This window comes from Anomalospiza imberbis, chromosome 3 (genome assembly GCF_031753505.1).
Source record: "Anomalospiza imberbis isolate Cuckoo-Finch-1a 21T00152 chromosome 3, ASM3175350v1, whole genome shotgun sequence".
Lineage (NCBI taxonomy): Eukaryota > Metazoa > Chordata > Aves > Passeriformes > Viduidae > Anomalospiza > Anomalospiza imberbis.
Genome location: NC_089683.1, coordinates 53566009 through 53572169, shown reverse-complemented (window position 1 = coordinate 53572169; position 6161 = coordinate 53566009). Strand labels below are relative to the sequence as shown.

At 41.4% G+C, this 6161-nt stretch overlaps 1 long non-coding RNA gene across 1 annotated transcript; it reads right to left on the bottom strand.

The window, feature by feature from the left end:
- Positions 1 to 1579: 1579 nt before the first annotated feature.
- Positions 1580 to 6010, bottom strand: LOC137470780 (uncharacterized). The gene is made up of 3 exons (XR_010997249.1): positions 5783 to 6010; positions 1997 to 2090; positions 1580 to 1798 (listed from the first exon to the last, which is right to left on the bottom strand). It is a non-coding gene; the product is annotated as an uncharacterized lncRNA (long non-coding RNA).
- Between the last annotated feature and the right edge of the window lie 151 nt (positions 6011 to 6161).

Sequence of the window (6161 nt, the reverse complement as noted above, 5' to 3'; positions counted from 1 at the left end):
CACCAGGCAGGCACAAATCCATAGGAAATTGCAACTCCTTGCTTTTCTTGCTCACAGGAAAAAAATGTCCAGACAATCCCAGTACTGAGTCTCCTGGCTTGGAGGGCGTAATGAATGTTGGTGTTGGTGTAGTCCATTATCCTTTCCCTCCATACAGCCCTAAATATACATTATGATTAGTAAATTAATGGAATTTTTTGTGATGTTTGAACTAGTATTGATTCCACTCCAAAAGTAATATGAGGCACGGTAGTGTATCAGGGACCTGAAAAGTCCCAGGTTGTTATGTGTTGGAAGGGCACAATAGGAAGAGGAGTGAGCTCATTTGGCAGCTAATACAGAAAAAAAATTTGGAGAATCACTTCTAGTGTTTTCTACTTTTTATTTTTCATGTTTGGTAAAAGAAGAGTCCTGAAAAAAGGTCTGTTGAAATAAATGTTCCCAGGCTATTCTGTTTTCTAGTGTGGAAGAGCTTATTCACATTATCTTGTATTAATGAAGGCCAGGACCGATTTTTAGCTACAGCATAGAAAAAGCCTTTATCTCTTCTGTGAAACCTTTGTGAATAGAAATGGCTCAGCCAGCAGTCAGTCCTGGTTCTGGAGCCAGGTGCTACTGCAGGGACCCACCAGTCAGCAGCACTGGAGCCCACCAAGAGACGGGATCAGCCAGCCACCACTGCATCTTTTTGATGGAATTTTTTTTCCACCTTCCTCTCAAAGACCTGTACCACATGCATTTCAGGTGGTATTTCAGCCTCTCTTCTACTTGGTAAAGGATTTGTTGTTGTAGCTGTTTGACAAACAGCTGAGATGCACCAGAGAGCAATACAGGGGAGACCAAAGTGCTGTGAAGTGGCGTAAATACATGCAAGTGCCAATGCTACTTAAGGAAGACTATGACCTTGCAGTGACCTGGCAGGTGACAGACAGAGCATGTCTCATGCACTGTATCCAGACAAATTTCCCGGTTCACTTTTTCTCTGTCCCCTAATCCTTCCTCAATGACACTTGGAGCAAAGTAACTGTTCTGAGACTCCCAAACAGTTGCAGACAGGCTGAGTGCCAGGGCCCCAGGCAGGATTTTAACCCCCTAGAGCTTGAGGTGAGGCTACTACACCATGCAGTATCTTTGTGCCGAGTCTCTGGGAAGATTAATTTTTGCTATTTTTATTTGCAGCGTGATAGTTTTGGGTTTTGTTTGTTTGTTTGTTTTTTAATATGAGATTATGCTTCCTAGCCATCTCTTCCTGCTTGGATGAGAAACAGCAAATGGAATATTGCACAGCACACCACATGGCCACAAATGTCTGATCACATTCAATGAACAATAATACCAATATCTAGTGTTAGAAAACACACTATAGAGAATATCTGTCTAGTCATCCATCCATCATTCTGCAAAGGGAAAGGGGAGGTAAAGGGAAAGGCAGGAGGATCCCCTTTATTATACATGCACACACACACACACACACATACACACAATTTGCCAGCTGCCCTTCAAGCTGATTGATGCTAACAAGTGTAAGGAGAAGACCAAGTGAAATCCTAAGTACCTCTGAAAATGATTACATAGTACCTCATCACCAGCTTTATAGGAATAGAAAATTTAATTTGTCTGCATTAAATAAATCATTAACTGTGATTAATTAATTTGATTTAGCAGTTAAAAGCTTGTACCCCTTGTTTTCTTGTGTATTGCTGGGAAGTACATGTTGAAGTACTAGAAAGCAGAAAGAAATTCTTTAATGATTCAGTCTTTTTGTTAGTATTTCAAATCCTATTTTATTCACATGTATCTGAAAGATGGTAAGAGAGATGATAAAATTGACGAAACATTAATTTCTTTATGCTATTTCTTGTCAGGGTAAGCTGACCATATTTTCAGATGTACTCCACAGCAGTCCCAAAATAAAGCTGTCTGACTGTACAACCACATTATGCACAGCCAATGCAAGCATGAGCAGCCCTGCCTCAGGGACACAGTGTAAATTTACACTTATGCTGACTCTAGACTGCCGTCCCCTGGTTACCTTGGATAGTCCAGGGATTTTGCACCCCTGTTTCTTCAGGCCAGCTGGCAACATACACCTACCTAGACCAAGTTGAATAAAATTTGACTGCACTGCGAAAGAAAACATAGTGTGAACAATAGGGTGATTCAAAGATATCAATATCCCAGTGTTATTTATGTTAGGTGTTATTTCAGACTGTATTTATTTATTTAAAAAAAACCCAAACACTTAACTGATGGGTTTGTATGCTGCTTGTCCTGTTACCTTGACAGGGGTAATTGGGCGAGGACACGAAACATGAGTGCGCAACAAAAATCTCTAGAGGTTTATTTCACATCCAAACCTCTCTGCATTTGCTTTTAGCTTTGAACTAAACCACAAAAGCAGTAAATTTTGAAACTGTAAAAAAGAGCAATGGGTTAGAACTTTAGATCTGTACAGAATTATGCTTTCAATGAGGAAAAGTGCAGGGCCTGGTTAATGTTTAAAGGCTTTAACAATAGTAGATATTGATTTTTTTTTTTCTGTGAAACAAAGAAATATATACAAACACAGCTTTTTAAAATGGTTAAAAAGCAGTGGCATGTAGATATAAATCAATTTAGCCTAATTAACTACTTCAGAGACATGATCACAGCTATCAACTGATCTTTAATATTATTAAAATACTCAGATTTAATACTATGAAATCTCAGGTGACCATCAGAAGTTTCTTTTTTTAATAACCTCTTTTACCATTACAATATTTTCACATGCTTTGGGCTTTTATTTAACGTTGGTTACTACAGGATGAGCTCTAAACTGGTCCATTTTCCCATATCAAGTCCAGTAGCCCTGGTGAACTCAGAGTCACAGGATTCAGCAGGCAGCTCTCCCCCATCCCAGCTGACAACCTCATTATCCATCTTTTGAAATATTTCAGCTGTGGAAGTGAAACACTTATGTAACATGTACTTGAGAAAAATAAAACCATCTCTGCTTTTAAAAAGGAATGCTCTGCACCTCCTGCCACCACTTAATTCTCACAATTTCTCCTTTCTTTATAAAATGTAAACTTTATAGAATTTTAAAGAAAAATATCATGAGTGAAAAATAGTGATGACCAGGAAACATGAAATAGAAACAAAATGGCAGATGAGAACAGGGGATAATGCTACCTTAAAGAGGTACCTAAAAATATTCCAGTTCTCCTCGTTTAGCAACAACCCTCACATCACATCATGGCATTTTCCATTTTACCTGGAACCACTATCTCTTCATGTGAAAGGGAGCATTAGAACAATGTATTAAACAAAACAAACATCAATTTAGTGTTTCTGTGACCAGCAACAATAGGAACTGCAGCTGGCAGTCAGTGTGTCACCCACCCATGCCCCAGTGCCTGAAATGGCTGCAGGATTTGTGCCCCCACCACCTTACGGTTTCCATGCACAACAGTTGCTTCTCTGGCATTGCAGATACAGGGGATTCTTGCCAATGGCCAGACTTGAAGAAGTCAGTCCTGAATCAAGGGTTTGTCTCTACTATAGCTGCAGAGATGTAGCTGCTGTGAGGATGAAGATGTTGCAATGGATGGTGCCTGCAGCAGTGTGCTCAGCCATGTGCTTGGTGGAAACGCAGCGATGCTAAAGACTGAAATCTGCAGCCAGATCTCTGTACAGTTTCTCATACGTGGACCTCCTGCAGAGGTATCTAGGCACAGAAGTGCCAAAGTAGACCATGATTTTATGTTGCAGCTACTGATAATAACTGGAACTGCTCTTCCAAAAGCTCTAATGCACTGGGAGGCAAGAAAGAATGTGGTTTGGCAGGCAGAGTGGGTCTGATTCAACCAACTGCTTATGTGTCACTGAAATCAATGGTGCTATTTAGGGGCTTAATTGCTTTGCTGAATCCAGGCCAAAGAGACAAAAAGCAAGATGGTTAAGCTGGAAAGCTTGGACATAAATCTTGAACACTTACTTCCTTTATCAATATTATGATTCTCCCCAATAATTCACAGTTGTTCAGAAAAGTTTCAAAGGAAACACATGCTTTACTTTTTGGCCCTGACTTAGCAAACATTTTGGTGTACCATTATTCATGTAGATGGTGCCATTTTCTTAAGAACAGAAAGACACAAGTGAAGTGCCACAATAGGCTGTTTTTGCAGGTCGGAGCTGTATTTAATATCTACAGCATTTAAGCATTCCTACCAAGGTTATACAACTGCTAGAGACATCTGGACCTAATACTGAAATGTTCCTATTGCAATCTGTGTGTGCGTGAATATTCTTGTGCCAAAATATTTATTTAAAACTGTCTTTAAAAGAAAGAACAATAAGTTCAAGGAGTTATAATTTTTTTTCAGTTGTTTTTCTTTCAATAACAAACACACCTCAGACAAATAAAAATTAACAATTTCAATACCAGTGTTTAATGCTTTTACTCACTGGTTAGTCAGTATCCATAAAGAATGGCGGCATTTGCCCTAATTAATGTCCCATTTCCAGGAAAGGCTTTAATTAACAGACATTTAAGCAGCACGACAATGTGGTGTGCAATTATCACCTGGCCTAATTCAGTGTGATTCAAATGCTCTTGGAGAAAAAGATGCTATTTTTTTCTCTGAAAGTTTTATGGAATGGAGTAGCAACAGACACCTAAGGAAATGAAGGAAAGAAAGCCAGAGCTTCAAAGAGATTTAGGGTGGAGTTTTCCAGTACAATTTCTAGCCATCCCAGTGACTGGTTGCCCCCCCAAAAGAGGGGGACCCATTCAGCTTTGCCCTGGGCCATGCATTTCTAACCCACTTCCTCTCCCCAAACTGGCAAAGCCCTGAGTGCCATTGGGAGAGTCAGAACTAACAATACAGCTGAGCCCATTTGATAACTCCGTGCTGCTAAAAGAGGATGGTCTTCCTCTAGTTTCCTTCATCTTCTTTCCCCTGCTTTGTGTCCCTCAGGCTCCACCAGCAGCAAGCCAATCTGGCTCAGCTCCTTAGCCCTGGGATCAAAAGAGAAACTAGTTGCTGTGCTAAAGTAGTTTCCTGACAGTTTAGTGAGCTCAGCTGGCTCACCCTTGGTTCTCACTCCCAGGCTTGAGAAGGGAGAAGTGTGTGACCACCACCTCCCAGTGGAAGTGGGCTGGAATTTCATCTTGTGAAATCAGATCTTATCTTGTGTAGGATGGTACACCACACACAAGCATGTTTTTGTGCTGTATGTATTTTCCATCAGAAAATTAGTGTCTAATCAAATGACAGTGTTGGTGAAGTGAAAGGTAAGAGCATGTGGCAGAGACCTCATGGCCCTTTTGGTTGGTCTGAGGCCACTCTTCCCACAGTGAGCTGTAACCAGAGAGAGGACTTTGTAGAGCAAGAACATACTTTACCCTTCCCATTCAAGTTGCTTTATATAGCATGGAAAAATGGAACAGTTTAGGTTGGAAAAGACCTTCAAGGCCATAGACTTATACACTAACTTAAGTAGCTATTAATGTTTAAATACCCAGTATTTGCTGGGTCACTGAGAGTGTGAGCAAGCACCAAGCTGTGGCTGTGCTGAACCTCTCTCCTGCCCTATGGCCTGATGAATATTTCATTATGCTGTGTCAAGAGAAACAGCTTTTGGCACGTGGCCCAGGGCTCCTTTCCCTCAACTTCCCAACAATACACCACAGCCTCCTGATCAGAGCACCTTCCCCAGAGAAATGAGCTGGTTTGTTTTGGCAGAAGAGGGCCTGGGTGACACTTCCCATGCTGTGCTACAGAAGCAGGCATTTCTTTACCTCATCTTCCAGCCATGCCTTGCTGGAGCTCAGAGAAAGCTCTGCAGGAGGAGATCCTTGAACAACATGGACAGAGAACATAACATCAGCACATTCTGATAGGATGGGTATGGAGCCACCTGGGAAGAGCTGAGCCCTTTGCAGACACATCCAGTGACTGGATATTGTGTGAGAAATAACACACTGGCAACTTTGGTGCATGAAGTGGAGGATGGGCTGACGTACAAGTACTGAGGTACTCACGGTGATTGCCCTGTCCCAAGCCAGCCCCTTCCTAACAAAATCAAACCAAATGTAACTTGGCACATGGAGCTGCATTTAGAAAGCTGCAGCAGCTCTGGGGTATTTCAGATATCTGCAGTGAGGACAGGAGAGACAG